At 37.5% G+C, this 19839-nt stretch overlaps 1 protein-coding gene across 2 annotated transcripts in view; it reads right to left on the bottom strand.

The window, feature by feature from the left end:
• The window catches only part of LOC121444458 (E3 ubiquitin-protein ligase Midline-1), a 370913-nt gene that overhangs the window by 44963 nt on the left and 306111 nt on the right, over positions 1-19839 (bottom strand). The window lies entirely within an intron of this gene.

Below are 19839 nucleotides of genomic sequence, written 5' to 3'. Positions count from 1 at the left end.
CTGAGCCATCTCTCCAGCCCCGAAAAACAAATTTAAAACCACTTAATCTTATTAATTTATTCAGGACAAATTATTCTCAAAATATTTAACAGAAGTTTCCCCAAAACAGTGTAACAGCTTAAATTATATATTCACTTAACATGGTTTAAATGTTCAAGTTTGGGTTTAATAGCTGTAAAGTAACAGATCAGAAAATGATGGCTTGATGCTTTATTAATCTTATGACATAATTTTAAATCTTATTCCTGATGTATTTAGACACAGAAATTGTACAAATGAAAGCTCACTGTTTTCATATAAAGGTAAATCAATGCAGAATGGCCTGTGTTTGAAATTTTGAGATGCATTGTACGGGATGGAGAGTTACAATTAGCTCACTCTTGGCAACTGTACTTGGGAAATAGCGCGCTTGTGCTATTTCCTCCACCTTGTGACCATACTGAAATGCTTATTCACAGACAGAAACCCAGAAATCCCAGCTGTGGGAGATGGAGATAACATCCACAAGCTTTATTATTTTAGTATGGCTACAGGAGAAGCTGTAAATTTCACAGGAAGACAATGGCACTGATGAATCTAGCATATCTCACAAAGAGGACAAGGCCCAGCTATGAGTTCTTTTGGTTTTGGTAACGAGCTAAGATAATTTCATTCTTTATGAATGAGATAAGCTGGAAGTACTACTGTGAGTTCAGGATAAACATTCAGTCATCATGGCTCACATAAACTATGTCCCCTTTCAAGAAGCCTAGGATTCCTTGAATTTTATTTTTGATCACTAACAGATACCACATAAAGATAACACAAGACATTTTATTGAGAAGACAGTGATCACCAGCCTTTTATAACAAGCCAAGGGACATCATGTCCTATGTTAAATTATCCCTGAAGTACTGGCTAAATGATTGTTTAAGTAACAAGGACAAAAGAAAGAACTGATTAAAAGCTACAGAATTTAGAAGTTAGACTGATATTCAGGGAAGACAATCAGTGGGTTCATTTTCTCTTACCATTATTTTATGTCATCATTTCTAGTCCCCCTGGAGGTTTTCTAAGTAAATTTAAATTTATATTTAAATATTTACTTAAAACCTACTCTCAATCAATGTCTTATCTTTCTTTTTCACTTCAACATAATTTAGTAATTAATTCTAACTAAGCTGTGAAAAGAAATGACCCATAGACATATTAGAATGGAGGAGGTGAGATGATTGGAATGTAGCAATGATTAAAATTCTTTTTTTGATCAAACATCAATGAGGTCCCTGAACCTTCTCCCAGGTTCACTTGTGCACTTCCTTGTAATAGATCCATTCCTCTTTCAAAACTCACTGAAATTTGAGTTATTGCAAATTATTAAAAAGTGCCCTACAGTTGTCACAGTAGCATGAACCTCAATTGTACAGATCTCATTTTATGATGGATTAATTGGCTTTACTAAATTAAAAAAATATGTACTGAGATCTATTTTATTGACTCAAATATATTTTGAGAAACCAGATACTACAATTATCATCACCTTGGAACACTATTTCCAGAAATTTGGAAACACGGTGTGTCGACATTAGGCCACATATTTTTCTTTAATTTCCTTTAAAGAATACATATAGATTTTCTTTGAAACTAGAAAAGTTGAATCTGTTTTTCTACTTTCATTAAGTTACAATTTTTTTAACTGTAACATTCTTATATTCCTACAGGTAGACAAAAAGAAGTTGGATAATATCCTACATTTCTAAAAATTATTCTCCTAAAATGAAGTTTTCCACAGTTTTACTATATCGTGTTAGAGTTAATGATCTGATTGGATTTCATTTCTTTTGAGTGTGAAGGTGACAGATGTCAGCAGGCCTTTCTAGCTCACAGGTTTGGTTTGGAAAGGAGCAGGTCTTCGGTGTGATTTTAGCTTTCATTTCTGATTCATATCTTCTGACAAAGAAATCCCTGTGGTTGACAGAAGTGCTCCATGTGGAGCCACCTAAACACGCAAAAAAACAATCCCTAACCCTTTTTTCCTCAACAGGCACTTCCACTTTGGAGTCATCAGTGTCTTTCTTTGGTTCCAAACTATAGTTACCCCAAACTATAGTTAAGTATGAGATAGAGATAAATGGGATGTCCTGGTGTTAGACCACGTCGGAATGAGAAATTAGATTTTCAAAGTGCTTGATTTATAATGTAGATCCATAGATGAGGAAAAAGTGACTCTAGCTTACAATTGGGATCTGTCCCATCTTAGCCTACTCACTGCAACTGTTCCAGGGATGTTGACAAGCAAACGTCAAGTCAGCTTGTGAAATTAAAAGACATGGCTGGCTTCACCTTGTCTCTCTTTGAACCTCCCACACGGGCTTAGCATATACTTTTTCTAAATCTAGAGCCACAGGTTCCCTTTTCCTTTTGAAGGCCACCATCTCCGCCCCTTGGTTTTATTTTGTTCTTTAGTACTAGCTCCATCTCTCTCCAGTTAATTTTCTCCAGTTAGAGACCACCTCAATTCTAAAAACCAAGAATGTATTCTCCCTTTCTTTCTTTCTTTTTTTTTGATAAGCCCTCAGTTTGTTATCTGAAACTTCAAGTACCACAGCCATTGCCATGCTGGCTGAAGTCCTGACTATGCTTACCACACACCTGGCACACCTCTTTTGAAAGAACCACATTCAAACATTTACTTAGTCATCCATCAATCCATTCACAAACAGTTCCTGGGCTTCTGCATGATACCAATCAGCCTTCCAATTGCTGTATGGTTGGTTAAAAAAGAGACAAAGTCATTGTTATTTCAATGTTTACATATAAGTCTATGAAATAGAGTAAGTCAAAAAATAAATAAAAATTTAAGATTGGGCCATTATAGGAAAGAAGTTAGAGAGGGTAGTTTGATTAAACATGGTTGAGAAGAGAATTCACTTTATTGCATAGAGAAGAATTCTTTGACAAATCTAGAGGAAGAAAAAGGAACTAGCCAAGAGACGCAGACAGGTCATTCAGAGGTTCACAGATGCCGAATCCAGGCTAACCTCCTAACAAATAACATCAGTCCATCCCCAATCACTGCCAATTCTGTATGCAACATTTTGTTTGTTAATCCTTAACTCTGGACAGGAGGCCCTTTCAACTGCATTCACAAAGAGCATTGAAAAAGGTGTGTTGCCCTGTGTGTCCAAAACTGAGGTGGGATATGGTGCTAATCCTCTGAATTCTATGCCAGTTTTTGTGCATAAGTATCAATAGCATGGAGGCAATGTGGGAGGCGCTGGCATTGGACTGGAGGCATGTCAATCAAGTACCCAGTACCGTGGTGGTTTCACGGTAGCCCCTTACTTCAGAGACTCCTTTGCTCTCTTGAAAAAATAAAGAAAATGGAATCTATCAGATGAGTTTTAGGATTTTATTATGTTCTTGTATGGCCATGTGTGTACAAGAGACAACCCCACTGTGAAAATTAGTGCTCATAGTGGCTTGATAGAACACAATTTCAGTAAATTATGAGAATATGCTCTTATTTTCCACCTGTTTACTGAGTTCACAGCTCTCCTAAGTACTTTGGGAGGAGGAAGGCTAGATTAGGTAGGGAAATTACATTATCAAGGAATAGCAGAAGATTTTTGCCTAGAAAGACTTGCTGACCCACTTTTTCCTAGTGATAGGGTCATTTGATGCTTCTCAGACTATGACCTTTTTACTGATTTACAGTCTTATTGAAATAAGAAAGCCGAAGACTGAAGTAAGTGCCAAAAGCACACCTACGACCTAAAAGCCTCCTAGACCAAAGATCAAATACAGTACCGCATGTCTCTCTTCTGTATTAATGTCCACCTCACATTGGTAATTGCTTAGCATTCCACATCAACTGTCAGCATAGAGACTGCCTTCTTTAATGTTAATATACACAATTTCTTACAGAAGTCAATGATAACATAAATGTGTTAGCTATATTTTTCTAGACCAGTCCGTTAGCAGTGCCCAGTAAAAAGTCCTCCTGCTACGTTTTATGGTCTAATAGCGTTATAAGATTTCACAGAAGGGGTGGGGTGAAGTTGAAAATTTTTTTCCTTGTCAAACGTATAAACATTAAAGGGATTTAATTACAGAGACACACCAAAAATTGAGCTATATGTCTGTGGAATGTTCTTTAGCAGTCTGTAAATGGTCTCTATTATTTCTTAAAACTTGCTCTTTCGACTTGTATTTAACTGCTAAGTGAGATGTATGGTACAAAGTATAGCCATCATTAATTTTCACACAAGTGTGGCCTTAAAATCTTTAGAAACATTTCCTGGAAATCTTAGAAAGGAATATCAAGGGGAGAAAATCTCTGGCCACTTCTCATAGGTAAAACTGAGCGAATGTGCACTTTATTTATTTTTTGCTTTTAGGTAGTAATCTTACTTTTATTTTTTCAAAATCATGTGTTAATATGTATCTATTGGACAAGGTAATGGGTCCTCTGAGTCTGGCTTATTTAACTCACTCTGATGATCTCCAGGCCTATCCATTTTCCAGCACATGTTAAGGCTCCATTTTTTTATGGCCGAATAAAATTCCATTATGTGTGTGTACCACAGTTTTCATCCATTCATCTGTAGAGGGAACTGTAGACTGATTCTCTGTCTTGGCTATTGTAAAGAGTATAGCAATAAATATAGCTAAGCAAGTATCTCTAAGGTAGGATATAGAGTCCTTCGGGTACATGATCAGGAGTGAGACATCTGGATCATGTTGTACTTCTGATTTTAATTTTTTTGAGGAACCTCCAAACTTAGTTTCATAATGAATATACTACTTTACATTCTCACCAGCAGTGCATAAAGGTTTCCTTTTACCTCTTCATTCATACCAGCATCTGTTTGTTGTGGCTAAGAGCACTTTAAAAACCCTCATTTTTTTCTCACTTGACAATGCCTGGTTGAAACGAATTAGCCACCTACAGTCTTTCAAAGTAGAACCTCCCAATTCCTCCTGCCAAAAGGATCCACTCATTTGATAGATGGCTTCCTGTTTGTACACAGATGGAACACTGAAGTAAGCCTGGGACAGGATAAAGTCAATGTGTTAGAGACAGGAAATTTGACTTCAGAGTATCCAGAGGGAAAGAAAGGAGCATTGCTCAATGCACTAAGAATTCTACAAGAATAGTGACCCCTGGGTTTACACAGCCCAAGGGATACGATTAGTGCAATCTTGAAATTGTACCCCTTAACAGTTACACTCTTTCTTTGAGACTGTTAACCTTGCCGCTTGTTAGTTTTAAAAGTATATATCTATCCTGTATGTTTGCCTAAAATCATTTCTTACAGTAAAATCAAAAGCTGATCATTCCACACTGATTCAAATTAAGGCAGCCTAGAGAAAGGTAACGACATTTATATATGATGTTCTGTAGATGCTGTACTTCAGACCCTAAAGCATTTGTCTCTGGTCTCTGAATACTAATTATCCGGAACTTTAAATCTGCATCTAAACCGAAAGCAGGTAGCATTGTGAAAAAGCATGTCCTAGCTATCCCATATCACTCAACACACACACACACACACACACACACACACACACACACACACACACACACACAGAGAGAGAGAGAGAGAGAGAGAGAGAGAGAGAGAGAGAGAGAGAATTTCATTGTGGATAAACTGACATTTGGCCAGTAAGACAAGGGTACAAGGAGTAAACTGCACACATTTCAGCTCCGTGCCCCACTGAGCTCTGCTGACCAGGTGCAAAGAGAAATATGAGGACCTTGAGGTTGCTGTGGGTTTTATTGCCAAAGGCGGCTGTGATGAACATTCCAGACCCTAGGGCAGAAGTTAGACAGAGCTGCCAGAAAGAACAATGGAAGGGATTCTAATACTTCACTTTGTATATAAAGTTGAGCCAAGGAGAACTGAGTAAGTACAGACGGTATAACTGTAATACATCTAATATATTTACATATAATCTTTACTCAGAAAGTCTCTTGACCAAAGTCAGATACTTGTGGATCGTGCTCAAGTAGTCGAGAGAGAATGCCCCAGTGTCCAGGTTCTCTGTGTATGGAGTAGACACCAGAAGACACAATACAGAGACATAGTTTTAATGTTCAATGTGTTCATTTAGTTTTTAAGTTTTGGTTATGCTGGGAATGGAATTCAGAGCCATGAATGTGCTAAGCAAGCCTTCGATCACTAAGATATACTCTAGAGCTTAATAATTACAATTTTTTTTGGCTAGAACTTTTTTCAATCCCAATAATAGCTTTTCATGATTAAAACAGAGAATCACTTCCTGAAGCGATTTTTGTGGGAAGTAACAGTAGTGATACTGTGGATATAAGTTATCAGAGCACCATGGTGAAAAATCTTTTGGACCACAGGAGATCAATCACCCTTATTTGAAATATCCAGATTGGGTTTGTTATGTGCTTGCTATGGATTTAAAAATGGTTCTCAGGATGCTCACAGTAAATCCTTACTTTAGGTTTCTAAGATTATGAAACTCAAATGTTGGATAAACAAGGCCATAAGATGTCATTAAAATGGTAACACACTACAGTGAGTAGAGCAATAAAATTCCTATAAACAAAATACAAATGTAACAAGGCAATAAAACTGCCCAGCAAAAATGCCACTGCTGATGCCTAAAACTTTCAAACTTTATACAAGGGAGTTTTATTCCCAAGAGTAGTATAACAGAACATGTCCATTCAAATTGTTGATGCTGATGCTAATTTTTCAGTAAAGCCAAATCTTCAAATATGGTAAAATTCTTTATGAAGACCAAAGGCTAAAAGAGACACGTCAGAGCTCTGGACCTGGAGATGTTTATCTGAGACAGCAATGTCATGTTGAAGTGAATCATTAGCTGTACATCCCTGGTTGTCTGTGTCAACTACCCACTTTTGAGGTTACCTGTCTCCATAAAGAAAACACATATTTTTACCTCCCAGAGCAAACGCAATACTGTTAAACATACCGCAGGGTACAGGACAGTCCTCACAACAGTCCCTCAGGTGTGCTGAGAAGAGCTAGTGAGTTAGTACACAAAAAACCGTTGAAACTTGCTTCATACATAGTAATCTTATGTTCATATTCACTCTCCATGTTGTTTCTAAGCTCTGTTTATCTTCAATGCCTATCTAGAATGAAAAATGATAGATACTAGGACCAATCATCCTATTCTGTCTAGCTAAAAGAAAGCATCTTCAACAAGTGGTGCTGGCATAACTGAATATCAACATGTAGAAGAGTGAAAATAGATCCATACCTATTCCCATGCACAAAACTCAAGTTCAAATGGATCAAAGACCTCAATATAAATCCGACCATACTGAACCTGATAGAAGAGAAAGTGGGACTTAGCCAATGCATGGGCACAGGAAACCACTTCCTAAATATAATCCCAGTAGCACAGACACTGAGAGCAACAATAAATAAATAGGACCTCCTGAAACTGAGAAGCTTCTGTAAAGGAAAGGACACAGTCAATAAGAGAAAAAGGCAGCCTAATGAATGGGAAAAGATCTTCTCCAACTCCACATCAGACAAAGGTCTGATTTCCAAAATATATAAAGAACTCAAGAAATTAGACATCAAAATCCCAAATAACCCAATTAAAAAATGGGGCACAGAACTGAACAGAGAAATCTCAACAGAAGAATCTCAAATGAACATTTAAGGAAATGTTCAACATCCTTAGCCATAAGGGAAATGCAAATCAAAATAATTCTAAGACACTGCTACATTGTTTCTTAGAACATAAAATTTCATTTTATTTCCCTGTGTTATATATAAAAATAAGCTTGCTGAACTTAGGGGAAAACAAAAAGAAAGGAAAAATCATAGATATTCGGACAAGTCATCCTACTCTGTCTAGCTAAAAAAAATTGTAGCATTAATCAATACATCTGCATCTTTCATCAGCTCAATAACTCAGGAAGCCATGTTACCATGGTGACTAACTCTAGAATTTGGAGTTACTTTGAAATTCCAATTGGATGTCATAAATGTTGCCTCCTATGCAACTGAGTTTGGAGAGAGGATGGGCTAAGGAGATTCTCCCACAGTGTAGAGCAGCAGTTGGGAAACATTGTTTGCAGAGCAGTAGAAAAGTAAATACTTTAACTTTATGAACCATATGGACCCTTTCGCATCTAATCAATTCTTATTGTAGTTTTGAATGCAGTCCTAGACAATGTGTAACCACATAGGTGTGGCTGTGTGCCAAAAAGAAAAAAAAAAAAACAAAAAACAAACCCCACTTTATTTACCAAAAGAAGATGACAAGTAAGATCTGATCCTAGGGTCATACTTTGCCATCCTTCAGCATAGAGAATAGAGCAAAAAAGTGTTAAAATGCATGAATTTCTCTAAGAGTATTTCTTTTCTGCATAGTTAAATTAATTAGAACATCTGTGGACAATCTGGGAGATAGTAGATACTCAGTAAAATCTCACTGTCTCCTTCTAGTCATGAAGAGTTTGCAATTACTGATTTACTAAGTTTCCATTTTGAAGTGACAATCCACTGGTGCCTGGCTTATACTTTCCCCACTGTGGCCTGAGGACTTCTGTTACATTTATAACAAACATTGACCCTCCTGTGCTCTACTTCCTAGGATACATTCAGATGACTGCAGCCTTCAGTCTCACATTCTTGGCACCAATGGCATAGGCATTCGGGGTTGTTTAATGACAACTTTGTGGAAAGCAGTTCCAAAATGAAGCAACAGAATGGAAGGTGTTGCTCATAATTCATTCAAAAACAATCATCTCCTTCCTTCCTTCCTTTAGCTTATTAATTACACTCTTTATAAAACAAATGCTCTACACCCTTCCGTTTGGGCTGGGTACACCGAATAAAGGGGAAAAAACCCAGTAAACTAGCATGTGCAACTCTGTCTATCAAATCTTTTTCATAAAATTTCTGAAAAGTAGTAACATTCTGTTAAGTAATCTTCAGCACGTGTATTTAGTAAAAATCAGCTTTTTTGAAGGTGAAAATAACTCACGAATGCTTGTTGAGTCAAAGGAACGATAGAAGCAACCTAATTCAGAACAAGGAAGCTATTTCTAATGGAAAGAGGAAACTTCTGGTCTGCCGTCTCACATTCTTGCACTTGCGTTTGTCCTTTTGGTAAGCGGCATTCTTTCCAGTTTGTACCATGATTCCTGTATTGTGATATGATGGAGAAATACAGAGATGACTCTCTAGTCAAGCTTGTGTTAGCTAAGTGGAGCTGTCATCTGCTTCTCCGTAAAGGTCTTCAGAATGAGAACTAGCTCTTGCTCTTCGGCATTCTTTCCAGGGACTGAAACAGACTTGATTACATGACTGATAAAACTTGAACTTGGAAGTACAACTGGAAAAAAGGTAAACACAGTTCTATCTTTATGAAGTAGCCATAAGTGCTATCTATGAATCCCCTTGTCTGGCTGTTGCCCCTTCAGAATATGGGCAAAGCACAGAGACTGATTACTGAATATCTTTGCTGCCCAAGCTCTAGTATCTATATTGATGTAAATACAACAAAATAGAAGATGGGTTGTAGAAATTGGATATGTGAGTTATGATCACAAACAGGAAAAGGACTCATGCTGTATCATTCCATTTTAGATGCAGTCTATAATTTTGCTGTTCCTGAAAAATGGTTTAAGACTGGAATGAAAGAACAGATATTTGATAAGAAATATCCATGGGAAGTGGGGAAGTGGACAAGGAAAAGTATGAAGACATCCAAGTGTGCCTACCCAAGCTCACTCCGGGCAACTCGAGATTCAAAACAACAGGCAACTCAGAATCACTGCAGCTAAAGGATTTATCTAACAGGTCCTATCAGGAACAAGTCAAAGGCTTCTAAGCACAGATGAGAGATTCACTCTCCTCTGGAATTCTCTGGAAGAGGCCGAGACAACCCCACATAAAGGGAGGCAGGTTCAGTAAGTCCCACATGCACAAGGCACTGACATCACAAGGCACTGACATCCATAGGTGCCATACACTCCTCCTCCTATTCTTCTGATTTTTTTTAAGACAAAGTTTCTCTGAATAACAGCCCTGGCTGTCCTGTAGGCAAGGCTGGCCTCTAGCTGACAGATATTTGCCTGCCTCTGCCTCCCAAGTGCTAAGATTTAAGGCATGTGCCACTGCTGCTTGGCCCTTTACATTCTTCCTAAGGCTAGCTCTAGAAGATAAATTTTGTTACAATGGTTTCATATGATCAGCTCTACAGGAGGCTAGAAGGAGTTGGTACCACATTCACCCTATTTGTTCTGTGGGTCCAGTGTCTTAGAACAAAATACAGACTCTGTCTGGCAGTGCTTTCTGTATTGACCATAGCCGTTCCCTACTTCAAGGCCACAACCCAAATATGAGTATTTGTGTTTCACTTATACCAATTTGTCAAAATTTACGTAACGGCCAAACTAAAACATTGTGTGTTTGTTTGTGTAACATGTATTCATGTATGTATATGTATGTGTTTTCTTATTTAAAGACTCTTTGCTTCCATCATTCCCACCCACTGTAAAATTAATATTGACTTTCTAAAGCAATCATTCTGAAGGCTGAAGATATGCACTACAACTGCTTAAAAAAAAGATTTGAGTTAAGGAGCAGCACTTGAAGAAATCTCAGTCTCAAAATCTGTCTGCCTGTCTGTCTGTCTACCTGCCTGCCTGCCTGTCTATCATTTATCTGCCTGTCTGTCTGTCTGTCTGTCTGTCTGTCTGTATCTATCTATCTATCTATCTATCTATCTATCTATCTATCTATCTATCTATCTATCTATCTATCTATCTATCTATCTATCTCTTCCTTTCCTTTTCACCCAGTTGTTCAACCGCTCCATTATCTGAAAGGTCAGTTATATTTCTATATACAAGCCTGGCAGATGTTGTCATCTCACCTTCCTACCTGGGAAACAGTAGGCTTTGTTAAGTGTGTGAGGATCAAGGTTGGGTAGGGGCTGAGGAAGGCATCCTGCCAGGTAGTGGAAACACTGCTTGCTTTAATTTTATAGCTAAGAACAAAGCCTTCTTATTGTTTAATAGAACCCTTAAAGGCAGGCTTCACTGGCATAGTTTTAATTTTTTTTGAAACCACAAATAAGAGGAATTCTTTAAGGCCATTTCATGAAAAGCAGAAGGGAAAAATCATTTGATTCTGCAAACATTAAAGTGATTCTTTGCTTCAGTAGGCAGAGGTTGATTCCAGGCTAGCATTTACATGCCTCCTCTTTTACAGGAGTGTCTGTGCTGTCTACCTGAACCCACTCTATTACACACAATAGGTCATAGTAATGGAAAGTGCATAAAAAAACCACACAAAATCCATCTTCCTTTAGGATGGCATCTCTTTGGCATCATTGTTTCGTATAATATACTAAAAGAAGAACTAATTTGCACCAAAACCAACAATCCCATACTTCCCCCCATGCAAACCCCATTTAAAAGCTGAGAACCACTGCACCTTTGTTCAGGACATATTTTGATTTTGCCAAGGAATTAAGCCTGTTATGCAACCAACTTCCAGACTGCAAGGAAATCGAAGCTAGTGGTTTCAAGAGATCCTTGCAACAGTCTTGGCAGCAAAGGAATGGAAGCAAAACAAAACTAAGCTGCTTTTGTTTCTCCCTAAATGAAGGATATGTTGCCAGCATACCCATGATGATACCAGAAGCAAACCTTATTGACTTGATTTTAGAACCTAGGGAGGTTTGTGAGATTATCTAGAGCAGTGGTTCTCAACCTTCCAAATGCTACTACCTCTAATACAGTTCCTCATGTCGTCATGACCCCCAACCATAAAATTAGTTTCATTAGTTACTTCATAACTGTAATTTTGCTATTGTTGTGAATTGTAATATAAATAAATATCTGTATTTTCAAATGGTCTTCAGTGACCCCTGTGAAAGGGTTGAGACTCATAGGTTGAGAATTGTTGATTTAGTGAATCAAAAGGAAAGGTACAGGTTTGCAGTGAGGGGTTGAAGACTCTCTGTGAGCTCTCTTCATGGCTCCAGAATGCTCCAGATGGACATCTGCCTCCCAGTTCTTTGCTTCGTTAACTCTATCCTCCTGTCCTTATCCTGTGCCATATCCCTCAGTTTGGGTAAGGGTCTGGCAGGCATGCTTATCCACCCAAAAGCTACTAAAATCTGCCATGGTGGAGTATAATGAGTATAATGTTTTTAAGAAAGGCCCTTTTCTGCTTTTTAGAGTGACAATTTATCTGGCATGCAGATTTATGCAAATGAGCTAATGCTGGAGGGCAGACAGAAGGGTGCAGGTGATGCCTTGGAAAATGCTATTAGTGCACCAAGAGTCATTGGCAGATATTATACCATTTGCTCGGCATCCTAGGAAGCCTGGCATACTTCCCAAGGAATCCTGCCAAGTAGGAAAGACCTACACATGGACTTACAAGACCATGGGAACTTTTATACAAGGAATGCATCTACACAAGTCATTAACTATATAGTTTTTCTTAAGCTTTTAAATAAATCTCATTATCTACTTATAAATCTAATACAATTTGTAAAACCAAGAACAATCACTCACAGGGAGTCCTTAAGTCAGTGTTCGATTAACTCAAGCTGGCCAGACTCAACTTCATTAAACAATCAATTCCATGTAGAGATCAGCTAAGTAAGGTAATTCTTTTAAAAATGAAGTAAATATTCTCATATAAAGAAATACACATATTTTAAGGGATACCTAAGCAGATTTTCATGATCAACACAACCAAGATATAAGACATTTTCATAATCTGACAAAACACCCTCCATCCTTACTTCCAGGCAATGCTCACCCCAGACAATCATTGCTCATAATTTAACAACAAAATCCTGGAACATTTTAATCTGCATTTATAAATTTAATCTTCAGTTTACTTTACGATCTATTCAAATTTTTAGAATGATGAAATGAGACATTTAAAAAGTTCATTTTCCCCAAACTTTAAGCAGCTTTCTGTAAGTCTCATAAATTAAAGTTAGAGATACTGTAAAGTGAAAGCCAAGGTCTTGGGAGCATTTCAGCATTGCTTTGACATCCAGCTTAAAATTACAGATTTAAATACATTACGTTATCAATTGAAATCTGAAAGCAAATTTTTCAAATTTCTGTAAAGTGTCATTTCTTAAATGCTATACATTATTGACATACAACTGCTTTGATATTAAATTATAGCATAAAATACTAACTCTATGGTATTATGTAGGTCTTTGTTTTATACACATGTGTTAAACTTCCTTTTGAGAATGAAAAACTCTTTAGAGGAAGCAAATTTGTCATCTCAAAGAAGTTGGGGTAACCACAACAATGGCTAATGACCAAAGATTTAAGAATACCTCAGGACTGATGGCTCTTTGATTCTACTGGCACGGCAGCTGTGTTTGTGTACTCGCTGCACCTTTGTGAAGGTCTTATGGACATAATTTAGTGAGAATTTTCCCAGGGATCTGTCATGCTAATCAGTGCTTTTATCATATCACCACTTGGGTAGTTCAATTACTACTCCAGTTACATTTCATGGTTGAAGTGAACTTCATACGCGTTCTGGTTCAGATTCTTCTCTCTGCCTCACTTTGTTCTGTTGACAAACCTGGCCTGAAACTAACAATATAGCCCAGGATGGCTTCAAAGTCATGGTTCTCCAGTTTCTTTCTTGTGAGTGTGAAATTACAGGTGTGCACCACCACAACTGGCTTAACTCATTCTCTATTAGTTGATATTTGTTTTGTTTTGCTTTGTATGGCTTCAAGCCACATACCTACGGCCAATATAATAATGTTTACATGAAAAGGCTATTGAGATAATTATATTAGAAAGTGAGTATAAGATCTTGTCAAGTGGCCACAATTGTTTTTAGAGTACATATATACAAATCCCATTACTTTTGCTTCCCCTATTCCCTAATATATACTTGCTTATGGAGATTCAATAACTTTATACAGTAATATTCTCCTGATAGCAACACTCATGAAGGCGCAATCTCTTCCCAATCCTTTGAAAATAGACAGAAGGACATTATGAAGGCCTAATAACACCTTGCCTACTAAGAGAATTATGCCTTCATGAAAGTTTCATCACCTTTTAGACAGGAACTCGATATTATTTCTAGTAGAATAGTTTTTAAAGCAGCGTGGAAGTTCTACCGTACATGCCCAGGCTTAGAACTTGCCACACTTGGTTATAGATCTTTTGCGAGTCCTTCCTCCCTGGGAGCTCTTTGCACTCAGTGGCAGCATCAAGTCATTTAAATAGCTGAATTTCACAACTCAGATTTCTCTTTGAAACAAGAATAAGCAGTGCTACAGTGGCACTCTTGTTAGTGAGAATATTATACACATGCCTCAAATACTTTAATTTGGACTTTCAAAATTAGAATAAAGCGCTTCAGTTTTTCCTACATTTGGCAATTAAAAATAGAAGCCAGTAGAATGAGGGTACAAGATGACATGTCCTGTGTTTCTCATAATGTATAATTACTTTACACAGAAGGATAATTTTGGCTTGATTGTCATATAGAAGACATATTGGTACCGATTAATAGAGGGAAATAAGTTAAAGCACATATTAAATATAGAAGTAAAAGAAGTTGCCTAAGGGGCTGGAGAGATGGCTCAGTGGTTAAGAGCATTGCCTGCTCTTCCAAAGGTCCTGAGTTCAATTCCTGGCAACCACATGGTGGCTCACAACCATCTATAATGAGGTCTGGTGCTTTCTGCTGGCCTGCAGACATACACACAGACAGAATATTGTATACATAACAAATAAATAAATATTAAAAAAAGAAGTTGGCTAAGTTACTCAATGATTATTGTTTATTGTGATCATGCTTGTTTGTCAATGGACTGAAGAGGAGCAAGCCATGGGGAAGCTAAGCTTCTACCTGCTCATCATGGTCATCTTTTTTCATCTTGGACCTGCTCATCTGAATCCATTAAGCTAAGCTCATCTTATGTGAAAGCTGAGTTACAGCTAACTGTAATCACCATTTTAAAGTGTACACAAACTTTCATACTAGCCTTGTGTGTTTTGCATGTATACATTTGTATATACATGTGTGTAAGCATACCTGTGAAGACCACAAGTCAATGTCAGGCACCCTTCCATATGTTCTCCTTCACCTTCTTTTTTAATTTTCTTTTTTGGTGACATGTCCTCTCACTGATCATGAAGCTCACTGACACAGCTAGATTATCTAGCTGGCAACCTCCAAGGATCCGCTTGTCTCTATTTACACTGAGCCCCACAAGACACTGAGATTATAGATGTGCACTGTTATGCGTTGCTTTTGTGTGGGCGCTAGAGATCAAGCTTGGGTCTTCATGCTTGTATGTATGTCAAGCATTTTACCAACAGAGTCATCTGTCATGCCTCCTTATTCCTATTATTCTTTATATCATGCCAGAAAAATCTATACTGCTCTAGCTACCCAAATAGGTTACTTTGTCAAGAGAATGAGGTTGCATGCAAAATAGTTTAAAGATACTATAAAGAATTCCCTTTTGGTGTAGAGAGACCTCATTAGGATGCAATAGAAAACTCACACTTCTTCCTTTCTTCCTTCCTATTATTGCTCAGCCACTGAGCTCTAGTTGAGGCCTATTATTCCACATTCAGTTTAGCAAGGTCAAACACCACTCTGAGTCATGTGGTAGAATTCAGAATACTTAACACAAAACTTTATTGTTCTCAAATTAGAAAGACTAATAGATGATAAACGTTTTAGATGTTGTTTTTAATGATAGACAGATTAAACTTGGGAATGTTATAAAAACATTATCAATATAGGCTTGTCTTCATTCAGTCATAAAAGTATTTTCTAATTCTAGTATGCCAGAAGAGTTTTACTGGTATCTTCTCCCTATTCCTCCCAAATTTTAAGAAAGTAAAATGATCCAATGACTCTTATGAATATTTTTTTACCCCAACAGCATTGAGTACAGGTATGTGCTGGATAATATTTTTACAAGCAATCACTTTAATTCACACCGAGAAAAACAGGTTTTCTTCATAACTTTTTAATTGTAGTGAGCCTGTTGGCAGAAACTACATATTGTAATGTACATAATGTACCCAAGATATTTCAGATAGAGTTGATCTGAAATGATGAGATTTAATACAGTAGACGGTTAGTTCTTTTGCATTTGTGTCACGGGAAACCTAAGACCTGAAGCTGAAAAATTGCTTCACTATAGCAGTGGCCATAATAGTTTCTGAATGCTAACAATTGTCCCATCACCTTGTCCCCTTTTTAGAGCTATTTGCATGAATGGGAGTTTGCTGGTCTGGTTTAATAAGACCCAGAGTTTAACTAAATAATCCCTGACAACATCTTTACAAGGTGCCAAATGGAGTGGGAACCTGAGTCTTCTCTGCAAGTAGCAATGAACTAAAATTTGAATACAACTTTAGATACTCAAGTTGCCCACAGCAGAATCTACTTCATCCAGATCACAAACATGTCCATGAGACTTAAAAGGCAGGTGTGTGTGTGCGTGCGTGCATGTCTTTCTGTATATATGTCTGTGTGTTTCTGTGTCCATGTGTGTGTTTTTATGTGTGTATATATGTATTTTGATGTTGGCCTTTGTCCAATGTTCTGGATGAAGCAACTGCCAATTTCTCCACCAAGAGAGAATGCGTTCACAATAGAAAATGGCACAATGAACTGAAGCAAAAATGTCCATCTTTCTTTCAAGATAACCCATCCCCATCATTCCTCTTAACTCATACTGGAGCAGAAATCTAGTTAAAAATGCTTAATTCACTCACAAAAAGTCTGCTGTTCCATATGCCAATACTGGAAGCCACAGAAGGCTAGTTAAAGAAATAAACATCATTAAAAGAGAAGGAAAAACTAAGGGAGAAAAATAAAAGAGCCACAGAGAATTTGAAAAGTGATTTCAGGCCAGAGAGATTACTTGTCTGGTAAGGGAGCTTGCTGCTGCACCCGAGGACCTGAGGTCCATCCTTGGAATCCACATGGTGAAGAGAGAACCAATTGCCACAAATTGTTCTCTGACAGGCCTATAAGAGATACATACCCACACATATGTACAAACACACACACTCACTCACACACATACATACACACAGGCACACACACACAAATAGTTTAAAAATTTAAGGAGATTAGAAACAAGGCAAGATTAATCAAGAGCCAAGGCTAGCACACTGACAAGCTGCTGGATTAGACCTTGGACAAAGACAGTCAGTTGGGCCTCTATCTTCCCCAAACAATGGCAATTGGTCACAATTTTGTAGTTGTTCTCCATTCCTATCTCAGGATAGATTGATTGTCACTGTCACCAACAATTCCCCCAAGTGGTCTTTTACAATGTGTTATATTTGCTACAAAAATAAGAGTAATGACTCCATGTATTTTCTTAAGCAATAAAATAGTTTTTCTGATTTTTCAATGACAATCAGTAGGAGAATGTGGTAATGAGAGCTGCAATCTATATTTAACCTATAAAAAGTAAGTTCTGAAGCTAGTCCTTTTTTCAAAATTTAAATTAATTTTCCCTCCATTTTTTTTTTTCAGTCAGCATTTTACTATGTTGCCCAGGCTGGCTGTAAACAATCCATCCTACTGCCTGAGAGTTCTCAATGCTGGGTGTGTGTGTGTGTGTGTGTGTGTGTGTGTGTGTGTGTATGATCACCTTCAGTTCCTGACCCAAATTTTGGTCACTTCTCATAAGCTTATTTTATGCTCTAGATAACAGTAACTCCAATCTTGACCTGAGGGAGCTTTTACTGGAATCCTCTCCTGGAAGAAACAAAGCAGAACAGTTAAAGCCTATTGTTTAGAGAGCCCTAGACATCAGCTTAACACAAACATTTGCCGGAGTCCCTCTAAGGTTGCTCTCTCAAGGCCTCTACCTGCCTTGACATGCTTTCTTCTCGAGTTACACAGTCACAAGGCCATTTCACTTATTTTCCCTCATTTGTTTGCCCACAGGTTGTGAAAACAGTGGGGGGGGGGCAGAAATTCAAGGGCTTATATTTTTTAAAGAAAAGCAGAAGGGAACCCCCAGGATGGGGGTGTGCTCATGAGGATGTAACATTTCCTCCTAAAACCTGAGAAGGAATTCATTGATTGAATTCACAACAATGCAGAGTCACCTCGGTGCTGAGAGTTCTTAGCCAAAGCTAGCATGGGAATGTTGTTTTCCCCAAGAAAGCTCAGACTCCGATACAAGGACAACTACAGGAAGAGGAAAAGGAAGAAGTATAGTCTAGAAATCTAGGTTGTGAAGCAGGAAATTCTTTTCCACTGAACTGATTTGAAAGAATAGCTTGCTGGTGCCCAACACATTCCACTACCTTTCTGGAGTCCCGTTAATACTGTGGTCTTTTCACATGGATGAGTGATTATTTTGCAGGAAGATAAATATATTATTTTCCAAATAGCTACAAATACCAATTCCTGAAATGAGTGAGGGTTACCAGTTGTTGAGTGTGAAGCAAACACAATCTACATGTCTTATGAATTATCTTTAAACTTTCAAGAGCCAATTTCAAACTCAGATGCCAAATTAAATGCTTCCCAACTCCCATCTCTCCAAAGCTGCTCCCAACCTATCTTTCCTTCATGCATGTCTTCCAGTTTTCTATAACACACACACACACACACACACACACACACACACACACACACACACACACACACACACAATTTCAGAGTATGCATGCACTCCTCCACGTCCAAGTCCATATTTTCATTTACCCTCCATCAGTAGTACCTTTCCTTAAGTCAGGCTCAGATCTTCTTTCCCAGTGGCCAGCAGGAACTAATTTCTCCCTTCTCTGAATTTTTGAAGGATATAATCCGCGCCTCTCTTTTGGTAAGCATATTGTGTTGTTGGTGCTCTTCAGTCTTAGTGAAGACAATGAGTCCCTGATAAGAAAGGTCCCTTGGCACCCAACACAGTGTGCCACACATCATAGGTGCTCCATTCAAATTGAAAATATGAATAAAATAGGCCCTTGACCAAATTAAAGAACCAGACTCCAGACCATAAATACCTGTGAAAGAGCTTGGTAGCATCAGTCTCCGAACAGAAAGTCACAGTAAAAAGAAATTATCCCAAATTTAGCAAACCCGTGAATATTCTGTGAAGCCAGTCCTTGCCAGGGTCACCTGATCCTTCAAACTGTGGACTTCCTAATTTTTATGGATTAGGACTTACTATTCTGCAGAGACTGATATTAGAGGAAATAGATAACATGCAACTTATTTTACTGAAATGTTAAGGACAAGACTACATTTTCTTGTGGACCACTAATCTCATTTCGCATCTAATTTTGGTATGTCATTCTGTTATTCTTTTTCTTTATTACTCCCCACTTTCACTTATACATACCAGGCTATGATATCCTCTTATGTTCAAGAGGGATTTTATGATTTTATGACCCTGACAGCTCTTCATTAATTATTCAGATATGTATTCAATCAAATATTACAGGAAAACTTGGAGTTACATATTTAAAATATACCCTTTGAGAATTTTAATAATTAGGATAAATATAATAATATGTATTGCTACTACCATTGTTCTATCCATAAATAATTATTTAATTTTTATTTAGAATATATTTCTTGGTTTGCAAATTTAATCAACAACAAGCATTTATTTCCACTCCAAAGGACTTACAAAGCAGCAGAGAAAGAAATACTCTTAAATTTTTTTTAAGAATCACTTCTAATGGCATGTGTGTCTATTTGTAAGTTGACCACAAGTAATTCAGTAATAGTTTTCTCTTAACAATTAGTATCTCAACTAAAATAATACCTGATCCCTTGAAATACATGGCCTGATGATCAATTTATTGAATTTATCTCTCATCTG

The sequence above is a fragment of the Microtus oregoni genome, unplaced genomic scaffold, assembly GCF_018167655.1.
Source record: "Microtus oregoni isolate MIOR12 unplaced genomic scaffold, Mior012 000127F_ref0000509, whole genome shotgun sequence".
Classification (NCBI taxonomy): Eukaryota; Metazoa; Chordata; class Mammalia; order Rodentia; family Cricetidae; genus Microtus; species Microtus oregoni.
The sequence above is the reverse complement of the archived record's forward strand: the minus strand, read 5'-3'. Positions and strand labels throughout refer to the sequence as shown.